We start from the raw sequence: 13,956 nt of genomic DNA, 5'->3' as shown, positions 1-13,956 counted from the left end.
ATTTTTTTGCAATTCACTCATGTAGTACAACAAGATCCAGGACTTAATAAAACCACTATAAAAAACGTAGTTTATAAATACAATCAATGTAATCAGCCTACTCGCCATTAAAGTAATAAAATAAAATAAAATACGTTCTGTACAAATGAGCCGAGTTGAATTATTTTTACGATTCACTCTCTCTTAATAATTAGGACTAGCTACGAACGTGAACTGTCAGTGTTATTTAAATTTACTGTACCAATTAGACGCGCCATCATCGCTGTGATGAAACGGAGCCGTGTGTAGTGGGCCTTATTAAGAGTTCTATAATTAAAGATGCAGTCCGAATCGAGTAAAGAAGGAACAAAACGTCTTCATTAATGCACCAATAAGGCGGCCACGTTTCACTCGATAAAATATGCCCATAAATTTAAGTGGAAACTACTGTTCTGTGTAATGACATGGACTAAGATTACACTGAAACCGATCATATTACTTGCATAAAACCTGCTTGCTATACAGAAGAGGTACTGCTATAAGATAATAAAGGAGCTTAATTAATCATACTTTTTACATTATAAAACTTATCAAACGTGAATTTATTTGTAAGATAATAGTAATTACGTGTTCCTTTATTTTGTGATTGACAGATGTTTTTTTATAAGTACTATTAATTTTCTACCTTGTTGAAAGTAATTGTTATAATAAAGTTTAATTAGTTATAGTTTAATTATAATTAGTCAGCTTGTTCTAATTATTGTTTTTTTTTTCATATCAAGTTAGAAAATTCAGCGGATTAAAAGCATCTGTCAATTAGTTTTAACATTTTTATTGGCACTGTTTAAAGATAAATACATTGACAAACTGATTTTAATATTATATTCCCAGATAAATAAACATTTTCTGGCATTTGCGGTTTCTTACAGTAAATTACTGAGAAAAATTGCTGCTTTCTTTTAGGACAAATGTTGCTGGAATACTTAAGCATAATAATATTTTTCTTGGCATCTTATTGTTAACACTGACAACAAAAAGCAACGAAGTGGCTATAATTCAAGCTCATAGCAGATATGGTGTACAAAAGCGTGCTAAAACAAACAAATATTTCATAAAGTTAGACGGAGCAAAACATCCCTTTGGCATCTACAATGTAGCGAATTTTGGCATTCGAGGCGAGAACAATCTGGATGATAGAATAAACTTGTTTCTTTGTGATAGACTTGGTGCTTCTGATGGTTGGAAGTGAGGCGTAATTGTGCCGAGAACTTGTGGCTATAAAGATATAGTGCGAAGCTATTACGTATGTTATAATGAATATGTGTATAATATATTGCGAGTCGCAATCCAGAGTCCGATAGATTACAATACATATATTATTTTATCTGACTGGCATGCAACTTATGTCTATGGGTCTCATATATAAAGTACCAGTCAGTCATATTTGTCAATAGAACGGTATCATTATGTCAAAATGTAGTTCACTATTATACATTTTTATTATTATTTATTATACCTACCTATGCAGAATATGAGCGAATATATGTAAATTACCTACTTCTATTTCAGAGCTCGCAGATAGATTTTCTAAATGTTCTTTTGCACTTTGCACGATCAGTTTTGTTATGAGAACACAGTCAAAACTTCCCTTGCATTGAAATCGCTTATTTTTGACCTCTTATTTCATAAGGAAGTAATTATTTTTGTACGTATGAACGTATACTTATAGTTTAAACGTAATTACTCGAGCAAAATAAATATTATGTTTCCTTTTCGTGTAAATACCTAATCTCAATCTTCAATATAATCAAATGGAGTAGGACAAGTAATAAAGCGATGACATGCAAAATTCACTCTTGATGCAATACTATAAACGTTACATTTCCATGTTCAGGTTCAACCATCTCGTAAATAGCCAGAACTGAACTCTGTTATGACAAAAGTTTGGAAGTTCACAAGTTGACGATGTCATTGGTGACGTTGGAATTACGCCAAATATGTAAAGACGCATTGCGGGTTACATACTTACTTTTATTATTATGAGACTTATTTAGCATTATGATTGAGCTTATTAATGTCCTATAGGCTAAGCAAGCCTATTACATCACTAACTACGTAAATGGATATTGGTCGTAGAAACAGGATAGGCTCTTGAGGAACATTTTATTATTTGCAAACTAAATCATTTAATACGAGTAAACTACTAAACTATGTACTACAGAATTTTACATGTACCTACCTATTCTCCATTGAGTCATTATCAAAAGTTAATGCACTAGTTCTGAATGTAAAAGTTTCTAGTAAGCTATGTATGTATGTTTTAAATATATCAAACTGTATTATATCAATTTCAAAATGAGAAAATAAGGGTTTTCGTATCGCGATCCTGTACTTGTTAATTTTATGCCATCATTATCATTAGTGATCGTTATCAACGTGCTGTATTGGTAGCAAAATATGGTAACAAATACGCAAGTATTTTAAACATTATATATTTCACAAATTATGAGATTTATATACATATTTATAATCACTTATCCAAATTATGCTGAATAAACGACTAAAATTTGCTTAACAGATTTGGCTGTCAGTAGTTCATGTCGATTGGAAAAAATCCAATTTAAATAGCTAAATGAACTTTCTACGTTAACAGAAGTCACAGGAAGGTTAATTTAAGTCTCTAAAATATTGCACGCAACTATAGTTGTATTTTTATGACATTTAATGTCATTTGACGTACCTTGTTTTAAAAATATATTAGGGCGGAAAAGGTTTTGTACCGTAAAGAGTTATATCTAGAGGTGTAATCCTAAGATAAGTATTTATTTTATAGTTAAGAACTAAAGTGAATATTCAAATGTATTTGTTTTTTTCTGCCAACCATACCGTCTGCTACGAAAACTGCACGCTGATAACGATCACTAATTATCACACATGATCATTAAGGGATAATAACCCTTTCAGTATTACTTAGTTACTTTATTTATTTGTCTCATACTTACGTTTAGGAACCATGTAGGTACCAGATTTATCGATTATATACACAAATGTATTAGAACATCACCTTATTGACCCACAAATGTTTGATTCAGTTTATAATAGACACAAAGTGGATCAGAGCGCTACATTTTGTTGTTCGATCATCAATAACTTATCTTGGGGCTCGATTGTAAGGATCATTAATCAAGAAGTCATTGGCAATCTCAGTCGACAATCACAGAGTATATGACCCATTTCCTATACAATTCTTAACACGGAACAAAATTCAGTCAAATAATAACCCGAAAATACCTAATGAAGTAATACCTCTCTACGAGTAGAAACCGTGTTTCTTTAGGTAGATCTAGGCGTGATACTGTCCCCAATTATCTTTTATTTATAAAAATAGGCAGGTGTAACATATTTACCTATCAATCAGATTACTAATGATGGCATCACGTAAATACTTAATTCAAATACTTACTACAATATACCTACCTAAAATTCAAAGTCAACCTTACATTTTTCTCCTAGCTATTTAGTTATGTTTACTAATATGATTTTAAACCTTAATTTGTCATAGGATAACGTGTATCTAATTAATTTCGACCTCCTTGTAATTAGTTCATTACGTTGGATAAAGTAGAATTAATTACTTTTATTGAAACACCGGCCTAAAACATTACCGGTAATAAAATAACAATATTTATGTTCACAGTTTTCTTCCCCCGGGGAGCTGCCAGAGAAACAAACAGCAAGTATGAATTGTCGTGAATGGGAGGTGTAAATTAAAGTACTTACTTAACTGTTTATTTTAACTACAGTCGTGCTGCATGATGGTCTAAAATCATCTAATTTGTTAATTTGATAAAGTAATAAGACATGAGAAATTAAAGCGATCTCTGGTCTAGGTCTGAAACCTTTGCGGAATTTACTCCATAGCGAATTTTGATGCATGCACACCGAAAACTCCAAGTATATAGTTAATAAAAAACCTTAATAGACTATTCTATAAGTATAGCATTGTTTCAAGATAAGTTCAGAATTCACTACGTTACTTGTCTCCATCGTCTATTATAAAATTCATCTTTAAAAATATCTCGGAAAATAAACAAAATGAATACAGGCAATAAAAAGCTGTTTTTTCAGTAAAACATCCTCAAGAGCCCAAGGACGACCGAAGAGCCGTTTTGAATACTCCCGCTCCGCCCGTAGTCCTTAGACGGCTGAAGCACCCAACAAACAAAGCGGATCTTTGTTCCATTTCCTCGGGTATCTAATATTTCCATGTTTTTCTTTGTCGATGTAGACACAATAAAAGCAGCTGGCTCGTTAATCGCACAGAGTAGCCCGGGCGCGTAATTAACTTTGCAGCCAGAGAGAGCAGAGATTTACGTGAACCCCGGGCACAATTAAATTTGCATAGGAAATTGCACAGAATGAGCTAAGAATAAACTTACCTACCAAGACCTATGAAACTTGAATTCTAGGGTAACTAAGACAATGGCGTCTGAACAAGGCTGATGTGTCGTGCCATGGAAATACCTAACTTCAATTTAGGTATATTTTGAATTTGTTTTTAAATGTACAATATTAGATATCCTTGTTTGTAATTTGAAAGGAATTTCTTCGTCATATTTAGAAGCTGGTGTATATTGTACGTTGTGTTGTAATAAATAACCTAATCTACTTATTTCAATTTTGAAATGAAAATGAAATAGACCCGCTTTATTCGTACCTACATACATAGTACATACACACAAAAAAAGAAAAATATATATAAATATAGGTTACTTAATATAACAATCTATATTCAGATATGAACTTTACACAATATGAATTGGCTTGCTAAAATAGTAATTGACAAACGCGTAGGTACTCATTGAAATTTATTTAGCTAGATTAGACGTTCCCATAAACTTTCATAAAAATAACGTATATGTACATATACCTAAACAAATATCATTAAAATTATTAATGTATAATGTAGGTTAATTAGTAGGTACCTACTTATTACTATTAGTAAACCTATCTACTTACACCAATAGAATCATTAAGTGGGTCAGAGTGAATAATGGCGGTTTCTTTGTTTAAACCAGCCATCCATCAACACTACCCGCCAACGAAGATAGAACTGTATAATTAAAATTACAACAACGTTACCTCCCGTTTTAAGGAACCATTTTTAATAATTTTCAATGTTTGTATTGTGGTAATGTACCTTTCGTTGATTACATTAATTGCAACTTATTTTTTTTTATAAAAAATGCTTTTTTTTAATGTAGGTAACGTAGAAAGTGATTTAAGACTTTTAAAACAAATCGTTTATACTATCCCATTGTGTAATTTTGTTTATTTTATAGCTAAACTTTTTAATTATATGGCTAAAATCAATCGGGTTAATCCTTAATTACTTTTGTAAAGCGAAACTTTAAAACCTACTTCTAATACTTGCTACTATGTAATTCAATCGTATTCCTTAATATCAATTTACAATACCTTAACTTCTGACCAATGAACCATGACTTTTTCTTGAATTAACGCCGGTCATGATCTGGAAACCATATACTTTCGAGTAGACCAAGGATTACGATCTGGCATTTATAAAACAATTCTTGCGTCACCTGGTATGATTCTCAAGTGCAAACATGTCAGTTCATTGTGTGCCGTGCAGCCTTTCTAGTACCTACAAATTGTTCTTCTGTGAGTTTTATTACTGCATTCGCGAACGTCTGGATATTTTTCATATTTTACGACACTTTGAATTTACGCGAAGCGCGGAAAAGTTGACGTTCCGCCATTGCTGTCGCATCGCCGCGTTTCATGTCTGGTTTCAAACTGACTGTTAAAATGATAGTAACGTCTGTTTACTTTGCAACTTGGAATTCAATGTTGAATAACTGTTTGACTTGGTACTAAACAATGTGTATTGAATGCTTGGAAGCAGGGGTGAAGGCCATAAATTGTTTGAATAGGTTTAAAGAAATTATGATTCTATTACGTACTTAAGAAACGAAGATTATACATTATTTCAGAGGTCGGGAAATGGCAATTCTATGTGAAGCTGAGTCCGACAAAGAAGCACTACTTATATATGCCGAGGCATAGGTATTTAATGCTTTTCTCCAAATATGCGAGGAAACCCCTTTGGTGTGCGGGTGTCCATGGGCGACGACAATCGGTAAATAAAATTATCAACAATATGCAGCAGTAAAATTATTTTCTCAAACATGCAATGAAATATTGATGTTATGTTCCTTATACTAGGCTGTGAAGTATGACGTTTCAGGTGCGGCTAGGACAAAAGGTCGTTAATGGAATTTCATACACATCTTGCAGGCCTAGGCCGGCAAAGTCCTCTTTTTTTAATTTTCATTTCACAGATATTTGTGACACAGCATCGTGGCATTCATCCATTAAAAAAAACTAGAGGCAGTATTTGCTTTATGGTTCGTAATGACACTCTGCCACTACGCCTATAAAAAAAAACTAAATAATGTTTGCTATAATTTGCAGTTTTATTTGTATAAAATCAACATGAACTTAATAAATAATACATTCTATAATTTTATAATTTTAAATTATAAATTTCACTACACAAATAAAAACATTTAAATTATTTCATCTAAACGTTAGCGGTAAAAAGGTCTACTCAAACACGCGTAGTTATATTTTTTAAATTGTTATGGAGGTAAAGTTGAAAAATATTCATTCTGTTTTATTGGATTTATGGTGCGTTGTTGATTTTTTGACTTTAATATGAGTTCCGACGAAATAATGAAATTAATATTAATTGTAATCGTAGGTGTTGGAATTGGCAGCGTAAGCAGAATTGATTTTAATAACTTGCTGCCTCTGCCGCCAAGTCAAAGACGAAGTATGTATATGGTTGCTTATGGCAATTTTATTATTTGAGAAACTAAGAAAAATGGCTTACAGTTTATTAGAAACAGTTTTGTGGCATATTTTAAATGAATGTAACTACAAATTCGTCAACACTGTGGAAATTATACTTATTTACTCCATGCATAAAGCAACGATGTACGTGAAACATGATATCAACATGAAAGACTATGTAAACTTATGTGACGAAAACGACAGTCAGACGGATACAAAGCGAAAAAATCCAAGATACATGAAAATATACGGGTAGTAAAAATACACGACTCGTGTAAAACATACGCGTGATAATGATATAGGTACGTGTTGGTTATATTTTGGGTGTAGTTTACTTTTAGTTTTTTGTATAAATAAAACTTGGGTTTCGTGGATTTTTTATTTTCTTTATTTCATTGCATGTTTGAGAAAAGCACTATACAATCTATACATACCTCGGCGGGAAATGGGGTTGCCCGCGCTCAGACCTATCCGGCCTCGCTTCGCTCGGCCGTCTATATGTCTTCGGCCGGCAACCCCTTTCGTCCCGGCCTCTGTAGTAATGTACTATTGTTACCTTATTTTTAGGCCATCCTGCTACTTATACATTTTATTAATTCCTAAATGTATTATATGACCTAAAGTGACACATAATTATTACGTTCATTTTTAAAGTTCAGTTTTATTACTCATTGTAAATCAGGCTTTATTTTAAGACCGTCCTTATCATGCGGTTAGGCAAACAGGAGCCTTTGTTACAATTAACTTTTAATTTACTGCCAGTGCCTTATCGCGGATTGGAACAATCCTCCATTATTTCCAGGAAGTCGCCGCTGGTAACTAATGTTAGTTATTTTCTCTAATAAAAGGTAGTCGGTTTTAGATTAATGCCATCAAATACTAAATTATTAATAAAGTCGACGGTTTGGTAAAAAAAAAAGAATTCTCATTTGCTCTTTTTATACCTACGTAGGTAACTTATGAAATATTGTCAGTATGAAATATTCGGTAAAAAAAACTTTAGAGGTTTTACATTGACATGTTTTGTAAGCATTGTGCTTACAAAACATTTTTTACTGACACCAAAGTATTTTTTACCGAAAATCTATATTATACCGTCTGTTAAATAACCAGGCTGTTAGGCCACACCAAATTATTCTAATTATATAGTTTTAGCGTACTTTGTTAATGATGTACATATTTACCTACATTTATTTTGTTTCCTACAAACACTTAAAACAGATATAATGCGATCACGGCAAAAATATTTCAGTAAAGCTAACGTCAAGCAATATGTCGTTCTCAACGCAGTCGCTCACCCTTTGCTTTTCACATTACTGAATTCCCAACTCAAAAATTCGACAATGGTCATCAGGTTCCAGGGCCGGTATTGCGCCGTCGAGCCCTCTCGTCCCATTGACGCCTCTGGCCGCTTTATATGCAAATCGAATGACTCTGAATTTGGACGGGACGAGTGAAATGACATCTTCACTTCGGACACGTTAGGCGTAATTGCGGTATTGGGGATGAGCGCTTTAGTGGAAATATTAATAGTAATAGCTTACTGTTATGCCTTTATGTACCGCTACATGCTGCTATGTGTTTTGATAGGGCTTTTAGCTCGCGAGATAATTATTATTAATAGACCGCAATTACCGCCGCGGGTTTTATGGGAACGTTTGGAACGCTATCTATTGGAGAAGAATTATTTTGTTTCATTTATGAGGCAAAATTACATTGCATACCAGGACCAATATTGAGTGGTATATACGTATAAATGAAATGAATAAGTAAATTATCTACTGATTTAAACATTAATTCCAGTTCCAAATACCGTCTAACACATTAAAATTCTAGATTATCCACGCATATCCATTCTAATATATTGGTTTATACATTTTATAGTCAACTGTTTTTTGATACAGGTTAGTTAAAAAATAAAGAATTGTCATTTATATTTCGCACACGAAGCCCAAGGATTCATACTTTCATAGGCTGAGGAAGTGGGAGGATGTGCGATTGTGCGCTGCGCACGGGCACCTGACTGGGGGGCGCGAGGGGCAAGCGGGATTCATTTTCCTTCCCCGGACTTCGTGCGCGAACTTTACCTACCTACCCGCTTCACTATGCTTACTTTGTCAGGTTTTTAAGATAGCTTGAAGGTTTCATTGCACTTTAATTTTACAGACTACAGAAAATCACTTAAAAATTGTGAGATTTATTCATCATTATTGCCACAATTCTAAGTTGGAGCCACATACATTTTGGTAGTACTCGTACAATCTACGTATTCCACAATTTTATGTTTTCCGTTGTTCAAACTCAATCAAATAATAAATGATGAATGAATATAAAAATATGTTGTTAGTCGTTAAACCAGGGCACTAAAGTTGAGTGGAAACTGACGCGTGTGCTATGTAAATATTTATTGCTATGTTTTATTTCTGTTTTGGTTGCTGCTGTAAACTTGTCTTTATGACGTATTTTTATAACTCTAAACTGCACTTATTTTTTAAACCGTAGGCTGCTAAAACCACACACAAATTCATTCACTTTATCTTCACTGACAATTTATTTAGATACTTATTTATTTACATTTTTATTTACATTTTTTTTATTTAAACTAAAGTACCAAAAACATTCAAATTGAAAGGTACCAAAGCCTAAACCAAACAAGCCTTTTGCAAAACACAGGGAATAAGGTTTTGTACTAAATAAAAACGAATTGTGAGAAAATTTAAATTTTCCTTAGATATTAATACATACATAAGTATAACATTTTCAATTACTTAAGATGCCAAAGTGAATTATTTGAGAAATAAAACTTTACAGTCCCAAGGTAACTCTTAAGTCATGACTGCTAGGTTCTGCGCTCATAGGAACAAGGAACGATAAATTCAACAAGGCTTTGCAAAGCAGGCGGGTATTAGCAAGTCTTACCCCGGCCCTAAATAATTAGGCAATTACTTTTATTTATCGCTCACTGGAAACATAATAGAACTAATAAGCATTCGTGAGGTGAATTAAGTCATTATATGTATATGAAAATGTTTTTTAAAGCCGTTGCGTTATTTCATGTGGCAAAGGAAAGCGTTCCAGTTAATGGAATGAAAACATGAATTTTAAAATTGTATGTGTTATGAGCGTGTGTACAGAGATGGGTGGCCTTTGCCCAGCAGTGGGAGACTAAATAGGCTGTTAGAGATTTAACAGGCGGAGCCGAAGCCAACACGTAGAGGTCCTTTTCACACTTTAATTAGGTAGGGGAGAGCGGGGTTCAACGTGCCGGGGGTAAGTTGTTCCGATGGGAATAGGAACGCAAGTAAACCATGAAGCGAGTCGTATGATGTTTGTCGCGAAAAGTCAGACCACTATGCGATCGGAGGAGCAGTTTTCGTTCCTTCCATTACAGTAGAATAGTAGTTATGGAAAATAAATCAAAAACGAGGGCACAACTAACCCCACGGAAAATCCCATTGTTGATACTAACACAAAAAAATAATCACATTTCGACGAACTGCAAAGTACTATTTTAGCGTGTGTGAACCGAGATTAAAATATTTGACGAATAAGTTAGAATTTTAAGCAACGGAACAACCAGCCCCATAGCGGGCTTAGTTGTTCCGTTCCGACCTATCTCATGAAAAAAATTCTGGTAAAAAAACAGTTTAACGATGCACAAAACAATATCACTATTCAGAAGCGCAAATAATCATTATTTAATATAGCGCAAGCAACATACCTTATTCATACTGTTTTCATAGATTAAATTTGTATTTTATGAAAATCGGCACGTTTAACCCCACTCTCCCCTAAGCATTATTTTCATTATTATATTGGAACAATTTATAATATAATATAATTAAGCTTCGAGAATATCAAGTACCTAACTTTGATCTTTAAAAAATACGTACGTAGGTACACCTAATAGGTCTTTTCTTGAAAACTTTCCTACATGAGCCCGACACCCTAAACTAAAATGTACCAAAAGAAAATGTAAATAACAGGGGCTCCGGCGTTTTACTCGTATTCGCGACTTGAAAATTTATTCTGTGGAGCGAAATCGTGTGGAAAATTTGCAATTTAGAAGTAAAGGGGAACGCCAATAAGCCATCGATTATGCAGATGCACGCCTTTTGTGCAAAACTGCAGAGTTATCTTTGCAGTTAGTCCGCGTTCCGCGAGTTTTTGTCGAGAATCAGAGTAGGTATTTACTGTCGCAATCCCTATTATTACCAGATTGTTACTTTCTCTAAATGTGTATTCAGGATCTTTTAATAAAGGAACTATTTAATGTTACGTTTCTTCCATGTTTATTCTGTTTACTTTTTATATAGTATAGTGCGTAAAGCACTTTTAGGAAAAATTATGTAGGTAATCATTTTATTGATTCACGATATCACGATCAATATGTTATTGTCATGATGCGTACAAACCAAAGTTAAAACAGTCAAACTTATGACAAATATTTAATCCTTAAAAAACGTAAACATTACCAAGATGATCATATCAAGACTTTTAATTTTGTTACAAAGTATAATTTTAACCGACTTCAATTTCATGATAGCTTATGCAAATATTGGAAACCTGGAATTGAGACCTGGGAAAAAAATATTTCATTTACTTTCTTAGGTAAACGTTAAGGTCCCTACACTGATGTAGGGACTTTTTATTAGCAGTCGATATTAGTCTAGGTTTAAATATTTCTGTATACTTATCTGTCAAATGCACAAAAACATTGAAACTAATATTATGTCGCGTCTAAGAAATGATCTATTACAATCCGGCATCAGCACGACGCCTCTGAGGCTTTCAGAGAAGCGCAAAGATAGCCCTTCCGGTCGCCAAGTTGTGCCAGTTTTTGTTGGATTCCAAGAAAAAGCCGAAAAGCGCCAAAGAAACGACAGAGAAAAAGTACATGATTACCGTGAAAGAAATGAGATGATTTGTAGCACTAACTGGAATTTGATTACAGTTTTCCTTTTGTGCCTGGAAACAACTTGAGGGATATATGATTGGCAGCCGTATCCGAACAATGAGATACGTCAAATACTAGATATTGAAACGATATGGATTGGATATGTCAGTGTCAAACAAGTATCAAAAGTGACGTTTTTGTTTGAAGAAACGTCAATTTTGACACTTGATTATATCCAATCCATATCGTTTCGATATCTAGTATTTGACGCATCTCATTGTTCGAATACGGCTGTGTGTTTTGATTGACTTGTCATACGAAGAAACTTTTTTCGTCCATTACTGACGTTTGGTCACTGTGAAAAACGAACATCAAACAATGGTAACTACGGCGATAACCTGAAATGTAGTGTACTATAATTTTTATCTTATAAATCAATAAATTTCAATGTCATTGTCTCGCTTGGCACCGATGTTTTTATTCTGATCTACTAGTGTACATTTAATTAGGTAATTATAAAGTACAGAACACAACTTCCTCCTGTTTTAATATCCCGATAGCTGTACAAACAAATCAGTTCTATTCATGACCTTTTGGCAGCAGCATGTGTGGTAATGTGACACTAGGCGGCGTTGGCGTCGACACTGTTTGCTCTGAAACCCAATATGGCGCATTAGACCGTTGTTTTGCCTCCATTATCTTAGCTTTGATGCTGACAACTAGATTCGGAGACGGCCGTTTTAGTATGCATTGCGTATATCATTAATATCATTATTCATTATGGTTACCTAGTTTTCACCAAGGTGTTTCGGAAAACTAGTAAAAATAGTTGAACGGAAAACATGGTTTCAATAAAACCGGGTTTTAGGGTAACAGATATATTAAATGAAACACATGTAGATACATGTTTTAAGGCTAAGATTTTTTTTCACAAAGCAAGTAACCAAATTCAAATTAAAGTTCTTTGTTTTAGTTTCCCTCTTTTATTGTATGACTGTATATTGTAATCTGTGTCTGAAGTGCCTGTTGTCACTCATTTAGTTTTAGTATAGGTGTAGACTAGTTTTTAAGTCAGGTACCCACTGAAAATCAGCGTCATGGCTTGCCGTGGCATTATGCTGAGTGGGGATCCTGTTTAGCATCTAACAAGGAAGGGCACCCAACTGTCCGACTCCGATTTGATTTTTTTGATATATGTTATAGAGTAGTCTAAAATAACGGACACGTATTTTTTTTAGCTGCCCAAACTCAACCTGTTAGGAGAAAATGGCCTTCAAAGTACTGAAAATTGACCAAACCTAATTTCTGAGAAGAGACATGTTCAAAAAAATTGATAATTAATTACTGGTTTCGTTATATGTTTGAGAACATGAATAAAGAATGCGGACGTGTTTTGTCATTTCACCACAAACTCATTTTTTATATAAAAATATATTTATTATATTTATTTATTATATTTTTTTTTGAACATGCCTCTTCTCAGAAATTAGAAGGTTTGGTCAATTTTCAGTACTTTGAAGGCCATTTTCTCCTAACAGGTTGAGTTTGGGCAGCTAAAAAAAAATACGTGTCCGTTATTTTAGACTACTCTATAACATATATCAAAATAAATCAAATCGGAGTCGGACAGTTGGGTACCCTTCCTTGTAAGTAGTTTGTGTAATTTGTATTGTGTGTTATTCTATACCCAGATGTTAAATAAATGTATTTCTTCTTCTTCTTATTCAAATTACAGTCTCATTATGCTTTCAACAAAGCACCGAAGTTTTCAAAGATCATGCTCTCGACATTTTTTACACAATAAACGTGAAAACACCTGAATAAATTTTTAAAACATTCATCTACTTAAAGCCACGAAGCCTTACAATTTTCCTCAAGTAAAAGATTGGCTTTTGTAAACCATTAATCAGGAGCACAATGCATGTCAGTAGACGCACCGCATAAGGGGCGAGTTTCCCGTATAATGGGATATGAATAGAATGCTCCGTGCCTTTGCCGTGTGGATATTCAGCTTTGTGGTAAAAGGTGGGTTATAATTTGATGTTCATAATATGTACCTTTAAGAAGAAATTAGGAAACTAGGAAAATTTGATTACGGCGGGCGCAGGTATGATTAACCTATTTGGATACTTTTGTATACCTATAAATAGATACTCGTATTTAATTCACCTTAATCTTGCCAAATAATTTATCAAGTACCTAAC

The 13,956-nt window shown here is 33.7% G+C and overlaps 1 long non-coding RNA gene across 1 annotated transcript in view; it reads left to right on the top strand.

Annotated features, from left to right (window-relative positions):
• LOC134805523 (uncharacterized) overlaps positions 1–13,406 on the top strand; it is a 275,031-nt gene extending 261,625 nt beyond the window's left edge. Inside the window, exon 2 of the long non-coding RNA XR_010146310.1 lies at positions 13,306–13,406. This is a non-coding gene — a long non-coding RNA (uncharacterized LOC134805523). The remainder of the gene's footprint in view (positions 1–13,305) is intronic.
• The last annotated feature ends 550 nt before the right edge of the window (positions 13,407–13,956 follow it).

This window comes from Cydia splendana, chromosome 2, assembly GCF_910591565.1.
Source record: "Cydia splendana chromosome 2, ilCydSple1.2, whole genome shotgun sequence".
NCBI lineage: Eukaryota > Metazoa > Arthropoda > Insecta > Lepidoptera > Tortricidae > Cydia > Cydia splendana.
The sequence above is the reverse complement of the archived record's forward strand: the minus strand, read 5'-3'. Positions and strand labels throughout refer to the sequence as shown.